This window comes from Branchiostoma floridae, chromosome 1, assembly GCF_000003815.2.
Source record: "Branchiostoma floridae strain S238N-H82 chromosome 1, Bfl_VNyyK, whole genome shotgun sequence".
NCBI classification, from domain to species: Eukaryota; Metazoa; Chordata; class Leptocardii; order Amphioxiformes; family Branchiostomatidae; genus Branchiostoma; species Branchiostoma floridae.
Window position 1 is genome coordinate 20,720,968 of NC_049979.1, and position 16,150 is coordinate 20,737,117.

A 16,150-nucleotide genomic window follows, 5' to 3' on the forward strand; every position below is an offset into this window, starting at 1 on the left:
GTAGGACTCATCGTCTGCATCGAGGTATGTAAGCGTGCTGACTGACACGCTATAACGTAGCTATGACGTGCACAGGGGACACGCAGTGACGGCAGTCATGAGGTGCTGTATAGGGCACCAAGAACGGCTGTCATTTACTGTATTCCTATCATGATAAGGCGGGAACAGACAGTAACTTTGCACTAAAATAGTTTTACAGTCATATTTTACTATATTTTAATATCTATGAATGGCAGAGTTTCGGAAAACATCGATGTTTTGACAAGTTTGCCAGTAACGTCGGTCACCGTCACACAGGATGGGCGGCGGAGATCGATCAGAATTTTCAGCGATTCCTTCGGCAAAATAAAGGAAAGAACACCTACATGCCGTAATCTTTACTTTCTTTGTAATGTCCTAGTGTAAAGTTCCGTGTCTTTTCTTGTCTAAATTTGCTAATAAGTGCTGTATAACCTGCCCGGTGCGTCGGATTCATGTCAACAGCCCGAATGAGGCATAAGGATGCTTTTTTTCAGACGTCATCAGTAAACACACAATTGGTCAAATGGGGCTACTAAATGTATCCTCGTACTCTCAACGAGTCAGAGAACCTCGTGGACTTCAATCGAAGTGTCAAATTGTATCCAGATATGATTTTCGCCGCGTCAAAGTTGACCTTCAAGATGCTTCCTTATGCCTAATTTTGGCGTAGATTTCGCACTGCATGGGGGTTTCCATGCTACCGATATCGCCACATCCGGTCTACTTCCGGGTTTGCCTAACGTTACGCCACCAACGGTTGAGGTGTCATCAATCCCCATTAAAGGTAATTTTTGGGTCGTGATACATTTTTATGCGCATGGAGGACGCGTTTGACTTTGAATCTTGCTTCTGTGTAAGTATCGAGAAGAGCAACCTGGGGTCACAAACCGCTATTACAGCCGGCGGTTGAGTCGCCGATTCGCCGCTAGACTGAGCATAGCAGGCAATTCAGATACCAGTTAGAAAAAAATATGAATTTGATTAATTTCCCCAAATTCAAAGGAATAAAGATGGCTGCAAATGTTGAAACTGCCTGTATCCTAGCAATTAATATGCATTTAGACCAAAGCAAGTAAATTTTATGGATGACATCACCGCGCGCATTAATTTTTTGAAAATAAAAAAAAAATTAGCCTGTGAGGCTATTGACTGTCAACAGTAGCAAACTTTACACTGTAGACAGGATCATCTTGTCAACAGCAGAAAACTTTGTACTGTTCAGAGGATCGTCCTGTCAACAGTAGAAAACTTTGTACTGTTCAGAGGATCGTCCTGTCAACAGTAGAAAACTTTGCATTGCTGAAAGGATCATCCATATGTCAGTGGCAAATTCTCTACGCAACAGAAAAAAACATGGAAGGGTCATTTTAGCGAATGGCCACAAACGCCCACTCTTGAGAAGTCCGCGCTGCACGAATCTCATTTTTTTTTGCTTGGAATATGTCCACGTTGTGCTCCCGTTCATTAATCCTGAGTTTCAAGTCAATCCATCGACCCTAAGTTCGTTCGTTCGTCCCATAGCCTTTTAATCAGCCGTAGGCTGATTAATCAGCCGTAGGGGCAGCACAACATGTTATGCTGACTCAACAGGCTTTTAGTCCCCTGGCGGCGCCTATCTCCTCTCCGGGGCATGGTGAATGATGTAAATCACCGTATGGCTGATACGACACGAAGGTTCGCCAGGCCTCCGCCCTAAGTGACATAATTCAAAGTTGACAATTTTCGATGTTTTTAGCGAACGCTCAGCACAAAACGTCTTTTTAGCGAATGCCCACTATATCCACAAAAATATCGGCCGTCCCGCAACATCACCTTCACCTACCGACACAAACATGTTAAAGAAAGTGTCCAATTAATGTGTACGATGTTTCCGCGAGAGCAGAATAAAACTTGAAAAGACGTAGGTTTCTAGTGCCCGAACAAAGGGTTTTTATACGCATAAACTACAATTTGCAGCCAAACTGAAAAACTTTGAACAATCACGCTTCATTCATTCTTCACTTTATCAAACAGCGTATGTAATCTAATAACAATATTCAACGCACATACTATCGTTGTGACGTAATGATGTCTGCAAGTGCAGAATAGAACTTGTAAAGACATAGGTTTCTAGTGCCCAAACAAAGGGTTTTTATATGCATAAAATACATTTTGACGCCAAACTGAAAAACTTTGAACAATCACGCTTCGTTCATTCTTCGAATTCACTATACTAAACAGCATCTGTAAACTATTCAACGCACATAATATCGTTGTGACGTAATGATGTCTGCAAGTGCAGAATAGAACTTGTAAAGACATAGTCTTCTAGTGCCCGAACAAAGGGTTTTTATATGCATAAACTACATTTTGCTGCAAAACTGAACTTGGTCATTCACGCTTCATTCATTCTTCACTATACTAAAAAGCGTCTGTAATCTAATAATAATATTCAACGCACATTATATCGTTGTGACGTAATGATGTCTGCAAGTGCAGAATAGCACTTGGAAAGACGTAGGTTTCTAGTGCCCGACACAAACGAAGGGTTTTTATATGCATAAACTGTACTTGGCAGCAAAACTAAACAACTTTAAACAATCACGCTTCATCTATTCTTCACTATACTAAACAGCGTCTGTAATCTAACAATAATATTTAACGCACATAATATCGTTGTGACGTAATGTTGTCTGCATGTGCAGAATGGAACTTGTAAAGACATAGTCTCCTAGTGCCCGAACAAAGGGTTTTTATATGTATAAACTGTATTTGGCAGCAAAACTAAACAACTTTGAACAATCACACTTCATTCATGCTTCACTACACTAAACAGCGTCTGTAATCTAATAATAATATTCAACGCACATAATATCGTTGTGACGTAATGTTGTCTGCAAGTGCAGAAGGGAACTTGTCAAGACGTAGGTTTCTAGAGCCCAAACAAAGGGGTTTTACATGCATAAACTACATTTTGCAGCCAAACTGAACAACTTTGAACAATCACGCTTCATTCATTCTTCACTTTACCAAACAGCGCATGTAATCTAATAACAATATTCAACGCACATAATATCGTTGTGACGTAATGATGTCTGCAAGTGCAGAAAATAACTTGTAAAGACAAAGGTCCCTAGTGCTCGAACAAAGTGTTTTTATATGCATAAACTGTACTTGGCAGCAAAACTAAACAACTTTGAACAATCACGCTTCATTTATTCTTCACTATACTAAAGAGCGTCTGTAATCTAATAATTATATTCAACGCACATGATATCGTTGTGACGTAATGATGTCTGCAAGTGCAGAATAGCACTTGGAAAGACGTAGGTTTCTAGTGCCCGACACAAACGAAGGGTTTTTATATGCCTAAACTACATTTTGCTGCAAAACTGAACTTGGTCATTCACGCTTCATTCATTCTTCACTTTACTAAACAGCGTCTGTAATCTAATAATAATATTCAACGCACATAATATCGTTGTGACGTAATGATGTCTGCAAGTGCAGAATAAAAATTGTAAAGGCGTAGGATTATAGTGCCCGAACAAAGGGTTTTTATATGCATAAGCTGTACTTGGCAGCAATACTAAACAACTTTGAACAATCACGCTTCATTCATTCTTCACTATACAAAATAGCGTCTGTAATCTAATAATAATATTCAACGCACATAATATCGTTGTGACGTAATGTTGTCTGCAAGTGCAGAATGGAACTTGTCAAGACGTAGGTTTCTAGACCCCAAACAAAGGGGTTTTATATGCATAAACTACATTTTGCAGCCAAACTGAACAACTTTGAACAATCACGCTTCATTCATTCTTCACTTTACCAAACAGCGCATGTAATCTAATAACAATATTCAACGCACATAATATCGTTGTGACTTAATGATGTCTGCAAGTGCAGAAAATAACTTGTAAAGACAAAGGTTCCTAGTGCTCGAACAAAGTGTTTTTATATGCATAAACTGTACTTGGCAGCATATCTTTACAACTTTGGACAATCACGCTTCATTTATTCTTCACTATACTAGAAACCTATGTCTTTACAATTTTTTTTCTGCACTTGCAGACATCATTACATCACAACTATATTATGTGCGTTGAATATTATTATTACATTACAGTCGACGCTTTGTAGTTTGAAGAATAATCGAAGCGTGATTGATTAAAGTTGTTCAGTTTGGCTGGCAAGTACAGTTTATGCATGTTCAGACTCTCTGTTCGGGCACTAGAAGCCTGTGTCTTTAAAAGTTCTATTCTGCACTTGTAGACATCATTACGTTAAAACGATATTATGTGCGTTGAATATTATTATACATTACAGACTCTGTTTAGTATAGTAAAGACCAAAGGAAGCGTAATTGATCAAAGTTGTTCGGTTTTCTTGAAATTGTAGTTTATGCATATAAAAATCCTTTGTTCGGGCACTAGAAACCTACGTCTTTACAAGTTCTATTCAGCACTTGCAGACATCATTACGTCACAACTGTTTTATGTGCGTTGAATTTTATTATTAGATTACAGACGCTTTACAGTTTAGTGAAGAATAATATAGAATCGTTATTGATCAAAGTTATTCAGTTTTGCTGGCAAGTACAGTTTATGCATGTTCAAACCCTTTGTTCGGGCACTAGAAACCTATGTCTTTACAAGTTCTTTTCTGCACTTGCAGACATCATTACATCACAACTATATTATGTGCGTTGAATATTATTATTACATTACAGACAGTTTGTAGTTTAGTGAAGAATAATCGAATCGTTATTGATCAAAGTTATTCAGTTTTGCTGGCAAGTACAGTTTATGCATGTTCAAACCCTTTGTTCGGGCACTAGAAACCTATGTCTTTACAAGTTTTATTCTGCACTTGCAGACATCATTACGTCGCAACGATATTATGTACGTTGAATATTATTATAACATGACAGAAGCTGTTAAGTATAAAGTAGAATGAACGAAGCGTGATTGATCAAAGTTGTTCAGTTTTGCTGAAATTGTAGTTTATGCATATAAAAATCCTTTGTTCGGGCACTAGAAACCTACGTCTAGAGCTACAACTTCTATTCTGCACTTGCAGACATCATTACGACAAAACGATATTATGTGCGTTGAATATTACTATTACATTACAGACGCTGTTTAGTATAGTGAAGAATGAACGAAGTGTGATTGTTCAAAGTTGTCTAGTTTTGCTGCAAAATATAGTTTATGCATATAAAAACAATTTGTTCGAGCACTAGAAACCTACGTCTTTACAAGTTCTATTCAGCACTTGCAGACATCATTACGTCACAACTGTATTATGTGCGTTGAATATTATTATTAAATTACAGACTCTGTTTAGTAGAGTGAACAATGAACGAAGCGTGATTGATCAAAGTTGTTCAATTTTGCTGAAATTGTAGTTTATGCATATAAAAATCCTTTGTTCGGGCACTAGAAACCTACGTCTTTACAACTTCTATTCAGCACTTGCAGACATCATTACGTCACAACGATATTATGTGCGTTGAATATTATTATTAGATTACAGACGCTGTTTAGTATAGTGAAGAATGAAAGAAGCGTTATCGTTCAAAGTTGTTCAGTTTTGCTGCCAAGTACAGTTTATGCATATAAAAACCCTTTGTTCGGGCACTAGAAAACTACGTATTTACAAGTTATATTCTGCACTTGCAGACATCATTACGTCACAACGATATTACGTGCGTTGAATATTATTATTACATTACAGACGCTTTACCGTTTAGTGAAGAATAATCGAAGCGTGATTGATTAAAGTTGTTCAGTTTGGCTGGCAAGTACAGTTTATGCATGTTCAGACTCTCTGTTCGGGCACTAGAAGCCTGTGTCTTTAAAAGTTCTATTCTGCACTTGTAGACATCATTACGTTAAAACGATATTATGTGCGTTGAATATTATTATACATTACAGACTCTGTTTAGTATAGTAAAGACCAAAGGAAGCGTAATTGATCAAAGTTGTTCGGTTTTCTTGAAATTGTAGTTTATGCATATAAAAATCCTTTGTTCGGGCACTAGAAACCTACGTCTTTACAAGTTCTATTCAGCACTTGCAGACATCATTACGTCACAACTGTTTTATGTGCGTTGAATTTTATTATTAGATTACAGACGCTTTACAGTTTAGTGAAGAATAATATAGAATCGTTATTGATCAAAGTTATTCAGTTTTGCTGGCAAGTACAGTTTATGCATGTTCAAACCCTTTGTTCGGGCACTAGAAACCTATGTCTTTACAAGTTCTTTTCTGCACTTGCAGACATCATTACATCACAACTATATTATGTGCGTTGAATATTATTATTACATTACAGACGCTTTGTAGTTTAGTGAAGAATAATCGAATCGTTATTGATCAAAGTTATTCAGTTTTGCTGGCAAGTACAGTTTATGCATGTTCAAACCCTTTGTTCGGGCACTAGAAACCTATGTCTTTACAAGTTTTATTCTGCACTTGGAGACATCATTACGTCACAACGATATTGTGTGCGTTGAATATTATCATTAGATCAAAGACGTTGTTTAGTATAGTGAAAAATGAACGAAGCGTTATTGATCGAAGTTGTTCAGTTTTGCTGCCAAGTACAGTTTATGCATATAAATACCCTTTGTTCGGGCACTAGAAAACTACGTATTTACAAGTTATATTCTGCACTTGCAGACATCATTACGTCACAACGATATTATGTGCGTTGAATATTATTATTAGATTACAGACGCTTTGCAGTTTAGTGAAGAATAATCGAATCGTTATTGATCAAAGTTAATCAGTTTTGCTGGCAAGTACAGTTTATGCATAGCCAAACCCGGCTAAGGAGTAGTTTACGACCCAAAGCATTGACTTTTTAGCCCGACGCCAATACCGTGCGTCGGCGGTCAAATACAGCTAAAGTAGTGTCTTCGGGGTTGCATCCTGAAATCTACTGTCCCAGTTCAGTTAGCCGTGTCTTGACGTTCACTGTTTGAGACTTATACTTGCAAGTGGATTTATGAGTTGGACCATTGATACAGTCAAGCATTGCGTCGATTCAGCCGTCGATTTGCTTGAAGCCAGCGATTTAGCCGGCGATTTGTCTTGCACAGAAGGTAGCATCTGATTCGGGCGTCGATTCGTACAAACTGCAACTGCTTCATTTCCATTGAAACCTATATATATAGATATAAAAAAATGCTACTTATTGTCTGTTACCACCCAATATAACGTTATGTATAACGTTATTTAAACATAAAAGTAGCTTTCCGGTCCCTGTCATATTAACGCTATGGCGTTTGATAGTTAGAAATATACAAGTTCATTTATGTAAATACTGCATTATGTACCTCAAAGACATTTGACGCCTTATAGCAAGGTAGCTTGATGATTTTTGAAGTCCAAATGACATTCTACAATCACTAAATTAGATAGTAAATAAGATTCAATAATCAGAATTAACGCACACGCAATCGTGATGTCATAACGTCTAAAATATGGACAATACTAATAACAGTTGCTTTCCATATCCCTGGTATTCTAGGTAAATACAACACTTTCAAAGCCTTGTAGAAACGTAACTAAGTAATCAATAGCAGTCAAATGGATTTCTACTCGCTCTCGACGGGTTTTACTATCAAAATCAAGTGATAAAAGTAACGCACATTTTTTAACCTTGATGCCATAACGTTTGAAATTTTTGGTACCTTAGCCTCAAACCCTTTGTTCGGGCACTAGAAACCTGTGTCTTTAAAAGTTCTATTCTGCACTTGTAGACATCATTACGTTAAAACGATATTATGTGCGTTGAATATTACTATACATTACAGACTCTGTTTAGTATAGTAAAGACCAAAGGAAGCGTAATTGATCAAAGTTGTTCAGTTCTCTTGAAATTGTATATTATGCATATAAGAATCCTTTGTTCGGGCACTAGAAACCTACGTCTTTACAGTCAAGTTCTATTCTGCACTTGCAGACATCATTACGATATTATGGGTGTTGAATATTATTATTACATTACAGACTCTGTTTAGTATAGTAAAGACCAAAGGAAGCGTGATTGATCAAAGTTGTTCAGTTTTGCTGAAATTGTAGTATATGCATATAAAAACCCTTTGTTCGGGCACTAGAAACCTACGTCTCTACAACTTCTATTCTGCACTTGCAGACATCATTACGTCACAACTGTATTATGTGTGTTGAATATTATTATTAAATTACAGACTCTGTTTAGTAGAGTGAAGAATGAACGAAGCGTGATTGATCAAAGTTGTTCAGTTTTGCTGAAATTGTAGTTTATGCATATAAAAATCCTTTGTTCGGGCACTAGAAACCTACGTCTTTACAAGTTCTATTCAGCACTTGCAGACATCATTACGTCACAACTGTATTATGTGCGTTGAATATTATTATTAAATTACAGACTCTGTTTAGTATAGTGAAGAATGAACGAAGCGTGATTGATCAAAGTTGTTCAGTTTTGCTGCCAAGTACAGTTTATGCATATAAAAACCCTTTGTTCGGGCACTAGAAAACTACGTATTTACAAGTTCTATTCTGCACTTGCAGACATCATTACGTCATAACTGTATTATGTGCGTTGAATATTATTTTATTAGATTACAGACGCTGTTAGTATAGTGAAGAATGAACGAAGCGTGATTAATCAAAGTTGTTTAATTTTGCTGCAAATTATAGTTTATGCATATAAAACCCTTTGTTCGGGCACTAGAAAACTACGTCTTTACAAGTTCTATTTGGTTATGACGTCACGATGACATGATGTGCGGTAATTTGGATGCTTTAATCTGATGTAACAAGTGATTCAATGATTGTTGAATGTCGTTTGGATTACAATCATTATTTTAAGCGACCTTGATACATGGCGTTTCTTGTCTTGGATGTATATAATGTATTATTTACATAAATGACTTATCCAAAAATTTCAAACGTTATGGCATCAAGGTTAAAAAATGTGCGTTACTTTTATCACTTGATTTTGATAGTAAAACCCGTCGAGAGCGAGTAGAAATCCATTTGACTGCTATTGATTACTTAGTTACGTTTCTACAAGGCTTTGAAAGTGTTGTATTTACCTAGAATACCAGGGATATGGAAAGCAACTGTTATTAGTATTGTCCATATTTTAGACGTTATGACATCACGATTGCGTGTGCGTTAATTCTGATTATTGAATCTTATTTACTATCTAATTTAGTGATTGTAGAATGTCATTTGGACTTCAAAAATCATCAAGCTACCTTGCTATAAGGCGTCAAATGTCTTTGAGGTACATAATGCAGTATTTACATAAATGAACTTGTATATTTCTAACTATCAAACGCCATAGCGTTAATATGACAGGGACCGGAAAGCTACTTTTATGTTTAAATAACGTTATACATAACGTTATATTGGGTGGTAACAGACAATAAGTAGCATTTTTTTATATCTATATATATAGGTTTCAATGGAAATGAAGCAGTTGCAGTTTGTACGAATCGACGCCCGAATCAGATGCTACCTTCTGTGCAAGACAAATCGCCGGCTAAATCGCTGGCTTCAAGCAAATCGACGGCTGAATCGACGCAATGCTTGACTGTATCAATGGTCCAACTCATAAATCCACTTGCAAGTATAAGTCTCAAACAGTGAACGTCAAGACACGGCTAACTGAACTGGGACAGTAGATTTCAGGATGCAACCCCGAAGACACTACTTTAGACAGATACCACAAACCCCCATGTGGTGCCCACTTCAAATTTCTCGGCGTGGGGCCATCCCATTGAAAAACAATGGGGCCGACACCTCAGCGAAATGGTCAACTTTGATGCGCCGGATGCCGTCTTAGAATACATTTTGACATCTTGAATGAAGTCCACAATGTTCTCTGACTTATCAAGAGTACGATGATACAGTTATTATCCCCATTTGACAAATTGTTTATTTTCTATGATTTTTTTGTGTAAAGCATCCTTATGCCTAATTCTGGCTGTCGACATTCACGGAAGGCCCGCCATTTTGGTTTGAAAATCAGCTGCTTTGGACAGAAGCTAGCCACTTATTGTGTTACAGATTGCCGTGATACGGCGTAAATTGCCTGGATGCGCAAGTGTATGAAGTATGAACAAAATAAAGTGTAAAGTGTGTAGTCTCCATATCTCACCGACAATTTATGTTATGAATTTGGGAAGTTATGTTGGAAAAGCCGAATCTTTAATCAGCGCTGTGTTTCATCGTCATAATGCGTCCCCCTGAACGCCACGACTGCGTTGGACGGGTGCCCAGTGAAACGCTGTGACGGTCCGATTTCATGGGGATACTCGAGCCACGGAGGAAAAAATTACTTATACCTTAAAATAATGTTTAATTGTACAAAGACTACACGCAATTTTCGCAATTAAGAAAATTTCACATCCTTGGATTTTTTTTTACTTTTGTTTCGTTACACTGTCGTTGCCGTGTGTTCACCTGCACAAGGAAACGGGTTATACAGTACATCGACTTTATACGGCACTTTTTTAGCGGGTTTTGGCGATCAGAAACGGGAAATGTCTGTCCGTTGATTGTTTTTCGGTCGACTGCCCGATGACCAGGAACGTCCGATGGCGACTTTCCGACCCAGTTCCAACCCAAGAGCGCCGTCAGGAACAGGTAGGTCTTCATGCAGAGTTGCGCCCTTGACTACCAGCCAGCGGATGAAACCCAAATTCCTAGCTACCGATGTAGCTACACTAGCGATGGCTAAACTAAGGAATATCAACTTATCTAGAAATACATGTCGTAACGTAAATAGAACTGAGCGTACCCGGTAAAAATTGGAAAGGTCTATTATTATAGGGGATTGTTCTGATTAAGTTCATTGAAGTAAACAAAATGCCAATTGAAATATTTCATACGGTTGTGAAATGTTGCTACATATTCAAAGGAAGCTGGCCAAATTACTTATCTTTTGAAAAAGTTTATTTCATATTTCTTTATGTGATTCTCCCCCTGCTATTACTATTAGAACGTCCCTTAGATCGTGGGAATCCCCAATATATAGAAGTTCGCTACATCCAAGTTGTACTGGGTGTCGGTGCTTTGATCTAGTATCATATGTACCGCGCCGACGACAAAATCAATCAATTTTGACTACCGCCTATCACGCAATGCATGACGGTCTAGCATCAGTTGTCGGTAGAAGAAAATATTTGTGCGCCTTGTAGGAAATGCCACAAACATTATATTTTCTCCCTTTAAACTGGTACATGGACAGTGTTTTGTAAGAAAAGTGGTAAGAAGAGGTTTCAGTCTAAATATACACTTTGAAGGGATATTGGATCTCGTTTTATTGTCAATGTATTGGCGCGGGACGGACAAGACGTGAGGATGCCCACGGAAGTGCGTGCGTCGTCAGTCAAACAACAAATGTGCCGGTATCATTTGTATAGGTGATACTGCGCTATTTATAAACGAAACTGAAAGCATTTAATTATGAATTATTGTACACATCGCCTGATATATGCTCATTGCTCAAATTTATACATAACACAGATATTATTACGTGTAATCACTTGGAAAAGTAAATTGTACATGTACATCGTCTGAAGGAAAAATCATCAAAAACGAAAATCGCATGTGGGGAAAGCGTCCAGAAAGACGGGAAAGGACATGAATAATGATAGGGAAAAAGATTTGTCAAGGAAACTTCTACAAAATGTTTTCAGAGCCTACAATAGCAAACTTCTTGGCTCTAGGGCCAACAAGCCCCCAAGAATTGAAGAAAACTCTCAACTCTCGATGTAACGAAACGACTCCCTCCGTCCTTTTTTAGACCAGAGTCAAGCTACGTTTTTGTGTGTGTGTGTGTGTTGGTGCAAGGAAGTGGTAAGCTTTAGATGTAAACCAGAAAGCAAGATATTTATACAAAGACCAAGTAGATTAGAATAATTTTTACGTTGTTTCCTAGCCTAGTTTCGTAACATCGGTTCATAACATTGATTTGAACGAACAGTCAGCCATTCTTGAGATTATCGTTACAGGAAGCAAGCGGGCGCTCCTGGTGCACCCGACGGGCCGACATGCAGCGTGGCCTCCGGCGTTAAATATCTGCTAAAGAAAAAAAAAAAATATTGAAATTTGAGTCACGAGGTTTTGTTATCAAGTAAACCAGCTTATAATAAAGAATCAAGTATAGAAGATGTTTAGTTTATGACTTGTCTGTATGCATCTGGCTTGTGAAAGGAAGACTCGAAGCGTAAACTCTGGGTCATACTCGCAAATATTATGTTGTGTGCGTGGTCGGTGATATTATATACTGATAATACCTGACCCATTTCCAATCCGAGGCCCGGCTATGAAGTTTTGCGGTACAAAAAGTATGACATTAAAGACAACAAAAGACGCTAAACGTGCTAAATTATTCAAGTCTTCAAGGGCACACATTGTTCATATCTATTGATTGTTTTTTTTGTATTTTTTTTGTATTTTGTTTCCGAAACAGCCCGGCCCGTCGGGAACTCTAGCAATTTAGCGTGCTGCTCAACACGCTATTTTATAAACTGAAGAGTATGACTAGGAAAACATTGACTCAATTATTTCAACAAGAGAGTGTACAGAGTGAAAAAAAAATTTTACCATCGTCTTGACATAACAAAATTGCATTTGGTGTAACCCGTTTTGGCGTGCGACTCAACACGCAATAACGGGAGACAACCGGGTCGGCGGCTTAGTGAAATTAGCATACCGAAAAAGAGATCTGCACACACAAAAAACAGAGAATAATCTCAAAAAGGAAAACCTAAAATCTATTGCCATATTGATGTGCAAATTCTGCGTGCTAAGGCTCCAAACTGTTGGTGTGTGTATGTCCGTCCTTTTGCGCGGCTCAACACGCCATAACGGCGTCCTGGCGTGCCTGCTGTCACATGCTGACGGTCGGACTGGCAAGTTCAATGTGTGTCACTGTGTGTGTTGACGTTATATTATGAAACATCTATGATTTACAAACAAAGTTTTCAGTACCAAAATACTTTTATGCAACCTCTGGTTCTCGACAAAACAACCTGAAATCGTATGCGGACAAATGAAACGCACACCAACCCATGCTAGATGTGTGTGTAGAATAAGTGGCTAGCTTTCCTTCAAACCAGTTCGTATCAGTCATGGCGCGCGGTTCTTCCGTGCCGTGCACTGCGCGGCGGATAGGTACGATTTTACACAGGTCTATCAGCAACTAATCGGTGCAATACGCTTGGTATAACATCTAAAAATTATGGAAAAGGTAAAAGTTATAAATTCTGGTGTTCGTTACTTTTTTTATTTGCAGAATGGATTCGTCAAACTCCCTCCAATCCGCGGCGCCCACCCGACCCACGAACTTCGCAAACTCGATCAATTTTTCCCAGGCTTTGTCATTCTTCATATAAAAAAATAAATAAAAGGCGATTATAAGGTATTTTCAAGTCAGTTCTCTACACTTTACATTTTCTGGATGCAATAAAAGACAGCCGTTCTTGGTGCCCTATACAGCACCTCATGACTGCCGTCACTGCGTGTCCGCTGTGCACGTCATAGCTACGTTATAGCGTGTCAGTCAGCACGCTTACATACCTACATCATAGTACACGTCTGATGCATCATAGTCCACATCCGCCAGGTGTCTCTTCGCGCAGGGTGAGACCTCGTCTTCCTCCCTCCGACGCTTCTGCCTGTTCAGACAGCCGTCCATGTAAATCAAGTCCACGGTCTCGTCGTCTCACACTGCTGGTCACCTCGGGTAGACCGCTTCACCACAGATCTTCTCCGGCCGAAGCTCACAGCTGGCCGTTTTTGGGACAAAGTGTCCGCAAAGGGCAGAAAGTGGTTTCTACCGGCAGGTTGGACAGCACACACGGTCATTCTGGTCAATCCTCTGCACCTGGCCGAACCGCTGGACTCTGATGTCGTCACATCGTCTCCGGAGTCGTCGGAGTTGCTCTGTAGCGCCGGAGAAGCGGACAGACCCAGCAGGAGCTCTCTCGCTACAGACGACCTTTCTCCTCCGGAGAACCCAGGTGTCTGCGTAGTGCTGGGTGGAAGCGGGGTGAAGTTGACGTGACCCGCCGGCTTGCTGGGACGGATGGACATCCGGGCGGTCTTCCTTCCCTCGTAATGCTGCCAGGCCAGCCCCCTCGCGACCCGATCGTTAAGTTTCAGCACGTATCTCAGCATGTACGGCTCCATCCTCTGTCACCTGTCTGACGTTAGATTGACGTGAATCACGGCGAAACGCGACAACAACTCAGTGGTTGAGATCAGCCGTCAACTCTGAGAGGATCTGTAATAGAAAGACATTACTGTCCACCTGATATCATGTTATGTTGTTCACAACTTCAAACTGCCAACAGAAAGTTGTTCAACGTGAGATATTTGAGAAGATTCAAGAGGAAAAGTTAAAACAAACCTCTTTTTTTCAAGATGGCCGACTTCATTGTAGAAAAAGAACCACGGAGAACGCCGAACGTTCTATTTACCGTCACTTTATTACGCCATTCCATGGCAACAGTTACTACATGAGGAGCAGTGTTGTAGAACTGTTCTTGAACAGCCAAATCTACAGACCACTAGCACTGCTCGTGCGATGAAGTAACGTTAGTATCTTTGTAATAATTAAGTGACAAAAGTCGTTGAAACAAGCGCCGCCCCACATTCCGGAAGAAATATTTTCTACGGTCCGTTGATTCGATAGTATTATGTAACGATGCATTTTATGGCATTGCCGAACTTTCTATTTACAGTCACGTTATCATACCATTCCATGGTAGTTACTACATGTACATGCATATAGAACGGGCTTGAATCTCCCTCATTGTGTTCTGTGGGAAGAAAATGAAACAGGTTACAATAATTACACGGTCAAACAAAAGGAGAGTTATTTACAGGTTACAGAATAAGTGTATAGGAAAGAACGTCTTAAGTCACAATAGCTTCGTATTACTAAACGGACTAGCAACATCCCGCACAGTTTCTGATGCTGAACGTAACACCATTGATTCACAGTCACTGTCCTTGGTGCTGAACACTATCCAAAGAAGAAAGCACAACACAACAAATGGGCAGGCTCCGCGTATACGTAAGAGACAACATCCGCAGATGGACTCACATATCAAAAGCTAATTGACCACCGTTCATCAATAATAGCTAAGTTCTGTCTTTGGTACTGAAAGTCATACAAATACATGCAACAAAAGGTTTCCTTCCGTAGATTAGCATATACATTGTACTCTATTTCTCAGCACAATTCTTGGTTTGGCGTACCAGCGGTGTGTAATTTTGTCTGTTTTCAAGAACAGTTCTACAACACTGCTCCTCATGTAGTAACTGTTGCTATGGAATGGCGTAATAAAGTGACGGTAAATAGAACATTCGGCGTTCTCTTAGTTCTTTTTCTACACTGAAGTCGGCCATCTTGAAAAAAGAGGTTAGTTTCAACTTTTCCTCTTGAATCTTCTCAAATATCTCACGTTAAACAACTTTCTGTTGGCAGTTTGAAGTTGTGAACAACGTAACATGATATCAGGTGGACAGTAATGTCTTTCTATTACAGATCCTCTCAGAGTTGACGGCTGATCTCAACCACTGAGTTGCTGTCGCATTTCGCCGTGATTCACGTCAATCGAACGTCAGACAGGTGACAGAGTCAGAGAGGATGGAGCCGTACACGCTGAGATACGTGCTGAAACTGAACGATCGGGTCGCTAGGGGGCTGGCCTGGCAGCATTACGAGAGTAGGAAGACCGCCCGGATGTCCATCCGTCCCAGCAAGCCGGCGGGTAACGTCAACTTCACCCCGCTTCCACTCAGCACTACCCAGACACCTGGGTTCTCCGGAGGAGAAAGGTCGTCTGTAGCGAGAGAGCTCCTGATGGGTCTATCCGCTTCTCCGGCGCTACAGAACAGCTCCGACGACTCCGGAGACGACGTGACGACGTCCGAGTCCAGCGGTTCGGCCAGGTGCAGAGGATTGACCAGAATGACCGTCTGTGCTGTCCGACCTGCCAGTAGAAACCACTTACTGGTTATTCCGGACACTTCGAATTCATCCAACAAACGGCCAGCTGTGAGCTTCGGCCGGAGAAGAGCTGTGGTGAAGCGGTCTACCCGAGGTGAACAGCGGTGTGAGA

The 16,150-nt window shown here is 39.7% G+C and overlaps 1 long non-coding RNA gene across 1 annotated transcript; it reads left to right on the forward strand.

Moving 5' to 3' along the window:
- Positions 1–465: 465 nt before the first annotated feature.
- Positions 466–10,005, forward strand: LOC118429078. Its single transcript, XR_004832705.1, has 2 exons — positions 466–805; positions 9,469–10,005. It is a non-coding gene; the product is annotated as an uncharacterized LOC118429078 (long non-coding RNA).
- Positions 10,006–16,150: the final 6,145 nt, after the last annotated feature.